Source organism: Prionailurus viverrinus, chromosome A1 (assembly GCF_022837055.1).
Source record: "Prionailurus viverrinus isolate Anna chromosome A1, UM_Priviv_1.0, whole genome shotgun sequence".
NCBI classification, from domain to species: domain Eukaryota; kingdom Metazoa; phylum Chordata; class Mammalia; order Carnivora; family Felidae; genus Prionailurus; species Prionailurus viverrinus.
The window spans coordinates 189,997,772-190,008,451 of NC_062561.1; positions in this window are offsets into that span (position 1 = coordinate 189,997,772).

Sequence of the window (10,680 nt, forward strand, 5' to 3'; positions counted from 1 at the left end):
GTCAGCTTGCAAGTTCCTCTCATGCCACTTTCTCCTTCTCCAGACTTTTCAGAGCTCTGAACTTATTATCTTCTCTCTGTGGGAGGCACTTGCTCCAAATCTGTATATGGGCCTCTCCTTCTTGTTCTTCAGTTCTTGGCTCAAATGTCATCTCCTCCGAGAGACCTGCTCTGACAAATCAGGCTCATGGCCCTCATCTTCATTGCCTCCCTCTACCCACCACCCTGGTTTTCATACTCTATTGCAATCTGAAAGTATCTTTTTGGGGGACTTAACTTTTTGCTATCTTCCCACTAAACTGTGAGCCCCATAAGGATAGAGACCGTATCTGTCTTTCTATTACCATATACTCGTTGTCTGGAACAGTGTCTTTTACACTAAAGTTGCTCAATAAATATTTATCGAATAAATTAACAAATTAATGGTATGTTTTATCCAAGTTTTATTGTAAAGTATAGCATACATAAAGAAACATGCATAAAACTATATATATTCTTTAGGGAATGGTTATAGAGTGACGTTTGTTAACTACCATCCAAGTCAAGAACTAGAATAGTAGTGGCCTCCTAGAAACTCTCCTTGTACTCCATGTATCCATTCCCAGCCACAGCCTAGGGGTAACTATTATCCTCATTTATATGATAATCATTTACCTACTTTTCTTCATAGTATTACCACTTATATGCTCATCCCTAAACCAGGTAGTTTAGTTTTACCTGTACTTAGAAATAAATATGTAGAATTATTATATTGGATGTACTTTTCTGCACCTTAGTTATTTCATTCAAAATTATGTTTTTATTTTTTTAATTTTTATTTTTTTTAAATTTTAATGTTTATTTATTTTTGAGAGAGTGAGAGAGAGAGAGAGAGAGAGAGAGAATGTGAGCGGGGGAGGGGCAGAGAGAGAGGGAGACACAGAATCCAAAGCGGGCTCCAGGCTTCAAGCTGTCAGCATAGAGCCTGATGCAGGGCTCAAACCCACAAACCATGAGATCATGCCCTGAGCCAAAGTTGGACGCCTAACTGACTGAGCCACCCAGGTGCCCCTCGAGATTATGTTTTTAGACTTCCAACTTCTGGCATGGTGGAGTGAGAAGGTTGACAAATCTTGTCCTAAAAAGCAACTATTAAGCTGGTCAAAAGTTCAAAGACAACAATTTCAGTGCTTTGGAAATTGATCAGAAGCATAGCACACACTGATGAAATCTCATGAACTTTGGGTGAGAACAATATGAATCTGTGACATTGTTGCCTGAGCTGCTCCCACCCCATCGTGGAGCCCCAGTTCTGTGATGGCAGTTCACCATGGGTGGGCCAGGCCATGAAAGTCAGTAACATTGTTGCTGCCTCCGGATCTGCAGCACTGTCCATTAAAGTGGCAGCCTCTTGCCAAGCAGACAGGGAGAGCCTAAGGTCCTGTTTGGGGCAAGCAATGGTCTAGCAGCCTGCCAAGGATTTAACAGTAATGTCCAGATGCGAGACAGCCATAGGGGCAGAATGCATGTTTTTTCCACGTGCACATGTAACGTTCTCCAGAATAGATCATACAGTGAACCACAAAACAAATCTCAATACGTTTTATTTTATTTTTATGTTTTCATTTTAATTAAGTTTTTAACTTTAATTCCAGTAGAGTTAACATACAGTGTTATAATTAGTTTCAGGTGTATGATGTAGTGATTCAACAATTCCATACAGTATTCAGTGCTCATCATGAGAAGTGTGCTCTCAATCTCCAGCCCATATTTCACCCCTCATGATTTCCACCCACCTCCCCTCTGGTAACTATCAGTTTGCTCTCCAGAGTTAAGCGTTTCTTTCGTGGTTTGTCTCTTTTTTTTCCCCTTTGTTTTGTTTCTTAAATTCCATATGAGTGAAATCATATGGCATTTGTCTTTAACTTATTTTGCTTAGGGTTATATTCTCTAGCTCCATCCATGTCATTCTAAATGGCAAGATTTCATTCTTTTTATGGCTGAATAGTGTATATATATATATATATATATATATATGTAATGGAATATAAATATATACATAATGGAATATATATATGTGTATATATATCCTGTGATATTCCTTTCTCATGCTGTTCTTGTTAGGTTTTGGTATCAATATTATTTTTAATCTTCAGTATTCGTAGTAATTATTCAATTCATTTTCTTCTATTAGTTTGGAAATAATACACTCTAGTTCTACAATTTTCATTGTCACATTATTTATGTGTTGGATTATGTCCACCCCCCACCCCACCCCCCAATCGTATGGAAGTCCTAACCCCTGCTACCTGTGAGTGTGACCTGATTTGCAAATAGGATCTTGAAGATGTAATCAAGTTAAGATGAAGTCATTAGAGCGGGTGCTGATGCAGTATGGCTGCTGTCTGTACAAGAAGGGGAGACAGAAACTCACAGGAGAGAGACGGCCATGGGAAGACAGAGGTGGAGATCGGAGGTACTTGTGCCACAACCCTGGAGCTGCCAAGGAAAGATTCTGAAGGCAAGAGCCTTCAGAGGGTGCTTGGCCCTGCCAACATCTGGATTTGGGACTTCTAGCCTTCAGAACTGTGAGAAAGTAAATTTCTGTTGTTTCCAGCCAGTCAGCATGTGATGGTTTGTTATGGCAGCCCTTCCAATCGAATCCACCTTAGAAATCACAACCTGCATAATTAACGTATCTGAGTCTGGAAGTCATGAGAACCTCCACCCTCTCCTGCACAGACAGCACAAGGAAACTGCACACCAGAACCTTTCATTCCCTTCTCCATTTCCCCTAGTTCAACTCCCATGCTGCTGTTGTCTAATACCTTAAATTAATCCTGTTTCCCCCACCAGAAATTGTCATTACATTTCATGCAGTCTATGCTTATTTTAGTCCACCACATTCTCTACTACCTTTGCTTTGCTAACTTTCTTGCATCTCAGATCTTTTCCCCAGTACCATTGTCTTTCTGCCTGAAGCACAGCGACAGAGTTCCTGCAGTGAGAACCTGCTGGTGGTAAATCCTCTCAGGTTTAGCTGGGTTTTCACTGGGTGCAGATTTTGCTTGGCAATTGGTTTCATTTGATACACCGAAGATACCGGTATACTGTCTTCTGCCTTCCGTTCTTGCTGTGGGGAAAACAGCTAGCTGTTAGGGGCCAGTCTAATTGCCATCCTCTTTCTTAAAGGTAACTTGTGTTTTTTTCTCTGGCTACTTGAGGTTTATCTCTTTGCCTTTGTTCTTTTGCAATTTTACTATCATGCCTCTAGTTGCAGATTTTTTTCGCTCAGCCCCTCACCCTCTCCCTTCCTTCTATTTTATTGATATAGAATTGACTTAAACACTATAAATTTAAGTGTATATATAGCATAATGACTTGGCATTCCTGTGTATCAGGAAGTGGTTTCCACAGTAAGTTTGCTGAACATCCATCTCCTCATATAATTAAAAAAAATTTTTCCTTTGTGATGAGAACTTCTAGGATTTACTCTCTTAGCAGATTAAAGGAAATTATTTTGGAGGGGTTCCCTAGATCTTTTTGATCGTAGATTAATGTGTTTCTTCAGTTTTGGAAAATTCCAGTGATTTTCTCCTCAAACATTTCCTCTGCCTCATTCTCTCTCTCTTTTCCTTCTAAGGCCTTGATCAAATGTATGTTACATTTCTCACTATATCCTCCTTGTGTCTCACTCTCTATTTACTATTCTATGTTTCATCCTGGATAGTGTATTCTAATTCATATCCAGTATATTATATTGTATATAATTTATATGGACAATTAAATATAATTTTATACCTAAAACCCTTCTAGTTTATCAGTTCATTACTTCTCCCTATGTTTTATCCAATCTGCTGTTAAGCCCATTCACTGAGTATTTAACATTTGTTATTTTACTATTTATTTATAAAAACTCTGGTTTTTGAATTTGCTGTGACAAATCTTATAGTTTCCTACAATATAATCCATTTTTGATAATATACCTGTTTCCTGCAGATGTTATCAGTTTGTCATTTGTTTCTTTAAGCATGGTAATTTTGGTGGTATTTCAGTCCGCCTGACACTTCTCCAAGTCTGGGCAGGGTGCTGGTATGTTTCTGCTTTCTATTGGTTCTGCTGCATTTTGTTACATTGTGTTTCCTTGTGTTTCTGCTAATCTTTGTTTGCTTGCCTTCCTTCCTTTGTAAAGTTATTTGTAGGGGTAACCAAGGCCTGGCATAGATAGACCTGCCCCTGAGATGCTTGGGGTTTGCTCCGCGAGGTACCTGGGTACACTACCAGCTGGGTATCACCTTACACCGTTTCACAAATTGAGATTACCTGGCCAGCTCAAGCTGTGGGAATCTGAGTGTAAAGCCTCCTGAGGGCCAGTCGGGGGCCCAAAGTCTCCTGGTTTGGGGCAAGGTGGGATAGGTTTACAGTAACTTTGCCCTGCCGTTGATGATGCATCTCTTTGAAATCCAAGCTTAATGTCAAGGGGTCTTCTAAAAACTTTCCACCTTGGATGGGCTTTGGGCCCTGACCACGGCTGCCCTCCCGTTGTGTAGTCGCCGTGCAGAAGCCGGAGGTATCAGGAACCAGAAATGCTTTGGGGCATAAGTGCTTTGGTGTCCAATGCTTTACTAATCTCTCTGCTTACAGGCTTTTTGTCAAAAACTGGCCTGGAAACTCCCCACTGTTGCTGCGACATCTCAGTTGTGTTTTTCTTTTGCAGGAGATTTAAAAACTTTTTAAACCAGTGGTGGGGGTGGTGAGGGAAGTGTTGATCTGAATGATAGCTGTTGTGATTGGAAAATGAAAGCTCAACGATATTTTTAGTCTCTCCCATCCAGTGGTCTCTCCAGAGCATAGTGAAATTTGAGTGTGCAAGTGCGTGTGAAGGACTATTCACCACACACATGGCCATGGACTAGCACAAAGGAAAATGAAGAGAAAATGAACTTTGTTTAGATTTTTACCTAATTCCAAGTGTTGAAGACTATGTTTCAAGTCTTTACTAAACATCGGCTCGCACATCTCCAGGCTGTCTGATTTTCACAAATCCTAATGCAAGAAGGTGAGCTTATAGAGTCTTTTTAAGTGTTCACATATTATTTATTGGAGATAAAATAGATACATTTCAACAAGTGATTAGATTTGTGACTAGAAGCCTTCAAAGACACACAAAGAATGCACCATTGCTCTTGTTTATTGGGAATGGAGGTTATATTTCATATTTAAAAAACATCAATGTTTTCTCATACATGCCCTTAGGCAAGGTTAATGAAATAGAATCTTTTCATTAAGATGGTTAAAAATAACTGTGGTATTAAGACTACTGTGAAGACTGAACATTTTTTTTTAGCCCAAACTATTGGTCTGAAGATGTAAGGATACTATATTTTGGTCTGAAGATGTAAGGATACTATTACTGTCCTAAGCTTACCTATTATGAAGTTTAAAATCCTTCCAAACAATTGCAGGTGCCATCTTTCCTACTGATGTGGCCCACACAGTTCAAGTACTGTATGCTTTTCAAAGGGTATAGTCCATCATGCCAGAAAATACTTTCTTTTTCTTACTAATAAAACACACATGCTCATGCCAATCAATTTTAGAGTGTAAATACTGAGTTGATTGTTCTTTATTTTTTGTTTTTAAGTGAAGTAAGAATAATGAGGTAAGAGTAATGGCCATAAAGTACATATCATAGAAATGCTGTTCCCTCTCTTTGCGGTTTCCAACAGCGATAATGAAGTCAAAGTAGGCCACTGGGTGGATGTCACGTGGGCATTTTCAGGGCCCAGGGAAGCGGTGTTAAGCAACAAGCACTTCTTTCCTCAGATTGTGCAAGAAGCCGGGCAGATTCTGCCCCTTCTGATTCCATAGCCCTTAGATGACCCACCTCAAATTCTAGAGGCTTGAGGTTCTGACTGACCCTTGAGTAGCTGACTCAAGTCGTCTTGGGTGAGTCTTCCATATTGGTTTTTCACCTATACTCAAAGGGGGAAAGCATAGCTCTGTTCAGAGTCAGCACAGCAGAGTAGGGAGGGGAGCAATGTGGCCTGAAGGGGTGGCCGAGGATTGAATGTTGACTTCACCACTTACTGCCTTTCGAACTTAGACAAGCTCTCTCACCTCTCTGAACCTCAGTTTCCTCATTTGTTCGAGCAGAATAATGACTATTTCCACTTCACAGACTTGTTGTGAGGAATAAATGAGATCGTAAATGGAAAGCATTTAAATTGGCATTGACATATAAAAATACTCAATAAATGTTTGATATTAATATTCAGACTTGAGAAATATTTTGCACAGGCTTGGTTAACCCACCTGAGGAGAGTAATATTCTTGAGAGAGAGTTTTGAATGTAGTTCAGAAATAATTAAATGCCTTTCTTGATTGAAATAGAAAGGCAATTAAGACAATGAAGCATTTTTCTTTGTGTTATCTAGGACATATTTTTCTCATTTTCCTTGTGTAATGGGAAAATTTGAAATACATACAGAATGGTGGCAAATTACTCATCTTGAGGTTAATTTTTCCCCAACAAATACATGTCAAGTAGGGAAGGTGGATAAGATTCCAGAGGTTTCAGAATCCAAATCTTGATAGTGTGACATTTGGGATTCAGGTGGGCCTAGCTTTTGGATATTGCCAGAATATGACATTGGAAAAGTTCTTTAACCCTTTTGGGTCTCAGGCTCCCTGATTATAAATTAGGAGTAAAGATACCAAATTACACTGACAGGCTACAAAGTAGCTGAGTAATAACCCAAAGCTGACTTTGTAACACATTCCAGAGACTTAATGTAAGAGCAATCTATTTACATACAGTGAACCAAGTAACCAAGCTCTATTCACTTTACCCAAGCAAACTGTTTCCCAAATGTGTGTCTTTGGTTATCTGGAAGGCAGCACAAAACAATTCAGATATGCATCTAGGAATTAGGTGGTAGGATGGAGAGAGGTGACAGCAACAACTTGGAATGTCATAAGCATTGCATGATATGCGTGCTTCATGCATACAATTATTTATCTGATTGTGTTTTAATTGTCTCACTAACACTTATTGGGAAGATTCTATGACAAATGAATAAGCCTGTCTTCAAAGGAATGTAAGGGAGAAGGGGAAATCTAATATTTATAAAAATCCATCTTTGTGACCAGGTATTTTTTCTGTTGATTTGAAACCTCAGGAGCATCCTGAATTAAATCTGGACCTGGCTTCTGTACATGGAGGGCAAGGAAAAACCGAAGAAAGAGGAAGACTACTCTTGGTAGGTGGTGGCATTCTTGGATTTCTGGTGGCAGACTTAATAAGCAAGGGAACTTACACATGAGGCTCATCATGGCAGGTAACAAGACAGGTAAATCTCTGCACGTGCCCGCCAGAACCTTAAAAGTTTATATAGAGACCTTAATTGGGTTCAGTCACATATACTGTCCAGATGGTCTCAACAGCACACTGTTCTCTTAAAGCTGCATCTTTGAAAACGGTGCCCACTGTGGAATGCTATGCAAAATGTGCATCTGAAGTGCAGGGGAGGGGAGGAGGAGCCAATTGCCCAGGTTCAGATCGTTGGGTCAACCTGAGGTCATGTCCCCTCGATAACCTCCTCCAACAGTATTGGAGTAAGCTAATGCTGAAACAACCCTAGAATCTCAATGACTTAACATAAGAGAAGTTTATTTCTTGCTTGTATAAAGTTTATTTCCCCATGCAGTCATTTAGGGGTCAGAATCCTTCTATGTTGTGATTCTGACATGTCCTAGAGCAGGGTCAGCAATCTACAAGTCATGGACCAAATCTGATCTAGAGTTTTTATAAATTTTTTCTTTGTAAATAAAGTTTTATTGAGACACAGCCACACCGATTCATCATGTATCACCTGTGCTTTGTAGCTGCTCTCACACTAAGGTAGTTGCAACAGGCTCATGAATTATAAAATATTGCCTATCAGGATCTTGACAGAAAACCTTTGCTAAGCCTGCCCTAGCATTGGAATATCACCTTGGATTTTCTGATTAGTCCGCAGAAGGGGAGGAAGAGGAGTGCAAGACTGTGTGGGAGGTTTTTATGAACTATATCTGAAAATGGCTTCCATCAATCCCACCTACTTTTCATTCGCCAGAACTCAGTCATATAGCCAAAGCAGCTGCTAGGGATGTTGAGAAATGCAGTCTAGCAATGGCCCAGGAATAAGACATACAGCAGTTCTCCACAGACCAACTCTGCACTAGAGTCTTCTAGTCACTCTTTCCTCTTTGTTCCTAGAAACAAATGTTTAAATACAGTTAAATCATTACAGATAAGTCATTTCAATTGTAGTCTTAAAAAGTTAAGCACAGTTAGACTTATCTGGATAATTACCTTAAAGCTGAATTACTGACACAATGTTCCCAAATTTTAGTTTGTGTTTATTGGTGCCAACAGTGGTTCCTAATCGTCATAGGCTGATAAAAATGGGACAGAGGTGGATTTGACACTGAAATGACTCCTTTAAACTTGTCCTACACCATATGAATTAAGGAACACTTTGTGGTAGTTTAAAATAAAAAAGTTTAAAAAGTGGTGGAAGGATTGAGACATTACACAGGGCATAATTATATAGACAGACCACTTCTAAAGGAACCTACTTTATTGAACTCAGAAACAACCATGTGGACATTTAAGTGACAATTTAGTTTCCACAAAACGTTATCCAGCTCATTTTATTATAGTTCATTTATAAATCTTTGGTTTTGTGCAGTTTTTCTTTTTTTTTTTTTTAATTTTTTTTTCAACGTTTATTTATTTTTGGGACAGAGAGAGACAGAGCATGAACGGGCGAGGGGCAGAGAGAGAGGGAGACACAGAATCGGAAACAGGCTCCAGGCTCTGAGCCATCAGCCCAGAGCCCGATGCGGGGCTAGAACTCCCGGACCGCGAGATCATGACCTGGCTGAAGTCGGATGCTTAACCGACTGCGCCACCCAGGCGCCCCTCAGTTTCTCTTTTTCATGAACTTTGTAATTTGGTTTCATGGTTGTTTAAATGCTATCTGCATAAAGAATGTGGCCCTAGTTTTATGCTTGTGCATATTTAAGTAAGATAGTAAAATTAGTTTAAATAAAAACATGAGAGATCCAGAAGAATATTTTCTTTCTTAAAGATATGTGTATACAATGCAAGTTTATAGGAGTCCACTCAACAGAGAGAGCTCTCTTTCACAAAACACTTATATTTGAATTAGGAAACTATATCAGTCAGGACAGACTATGCAAAGCTGCCATAACAAAGAAGCCCCAAGTCCTAGTGGTTTAAACCACCTGCGTACATTAAATGTGTTGCATATTGCTAAAGAATTCTGTTCATCGTGATCCTGACCGCAGGACCCAAACCGATGGAGCTGTTCTCAGTAACACCTCTGGTTGAGGGGAGCAAGTACTCTGGGGGTTCTCTTACCTTTAAGGAAATGCTCTGGCTCAACGAAGTCAGATGACCACACTAACTTCAAAGAGAGGGCCATAATCTTTTTTGGGTGTCCAGAGAAGAGAGAAACCAGGAATTGGTTGACAGAAGTAAGTAAGGTAGCAGACAGCTTTCTTAATTTCATAGGCAGTGTGGCTCCTGGGTTACAGTCAAGCCCCACTGCTTGCTAGCCACACGCCATGGGCAAATCAAAACCTCAGCTCCTCCTCTGTGAAATAGGGGAGAAATGTCAGTTGGCATGGTTCATTGAGTGGAATCAAGGCAATAACTCTTTGTCAACCATAAATTATTATCCAAATGAAGGTAATAGTATTGTTTCTGGCAATCAGTCATACCACATTAAGAATAAAGAATAATTAGCAATGATTTCACTCCACAGCATTTGTCACACAATCAATATTTTGTCTCACAAGAAATTTCCTTAGGTAGTCTGATAATGAAACCTGAAGAAAATACCTCTCAAAGAGAAAGAAAGAAAAAGATAAAGAAAAAAAGAAAGAAGAAGAAAAAGAAAAGAAAAATTTCCCTCTTGACTAGAAAGTGACAGACCATTTTACATGGCCCCAAATCTATATGGTCCACTCTTCTGGCAGATTCCAACATTAAAAACATTTGAGGTGGAAGAGAAGAAGCACTATCTATCTTGCCCCAGAAGCAGTTGTTTTAAGTTGGGCTCAGCATGAAAAAATTTAAAATGTTTCACAAAATAATGCTGAGGATAAAAATACAAGAAGATTCAACGTTTATTTATTTTTGGGACAGAGAGAGACAGAGCATGAACGGGGGAGGGTCAGAGAGAGAGGGAGACACAGAATCCAAAACTGGCTCCAGGCTCTGAGCCATCAGCCCAGAGCCTGACGCGGGGCTCGAACTCCCAGACCGGGAGATCGTGACCTGGCTGAAGTCGGACGCTTAACCGACTACGCCACCCAGGCGCCCCATGAAGAAGAAGATTCTATACTGTAGCATGGACTCCTGAAACTGATAATCACCTGAATATCTCAGAATTCCAGCTGATTAGAACTGGATGGCATCCTGAAGATTATCTGGTCTCCTACTCTTATTTTCCAGATGACGAAAGTAAGGTCTAGAAAAGTTAAATAACTTGCCATAGGTCATGTTCCTTAAATACAAGTTGATTAGCCAAATATTTTTCCCCTTCACCATCCTGAAATTATGGACCGAAGGAAATCAAACACTGAAGGAAGACATGTTTCTCTGTCCCCTCATATAATCGCTGACAAA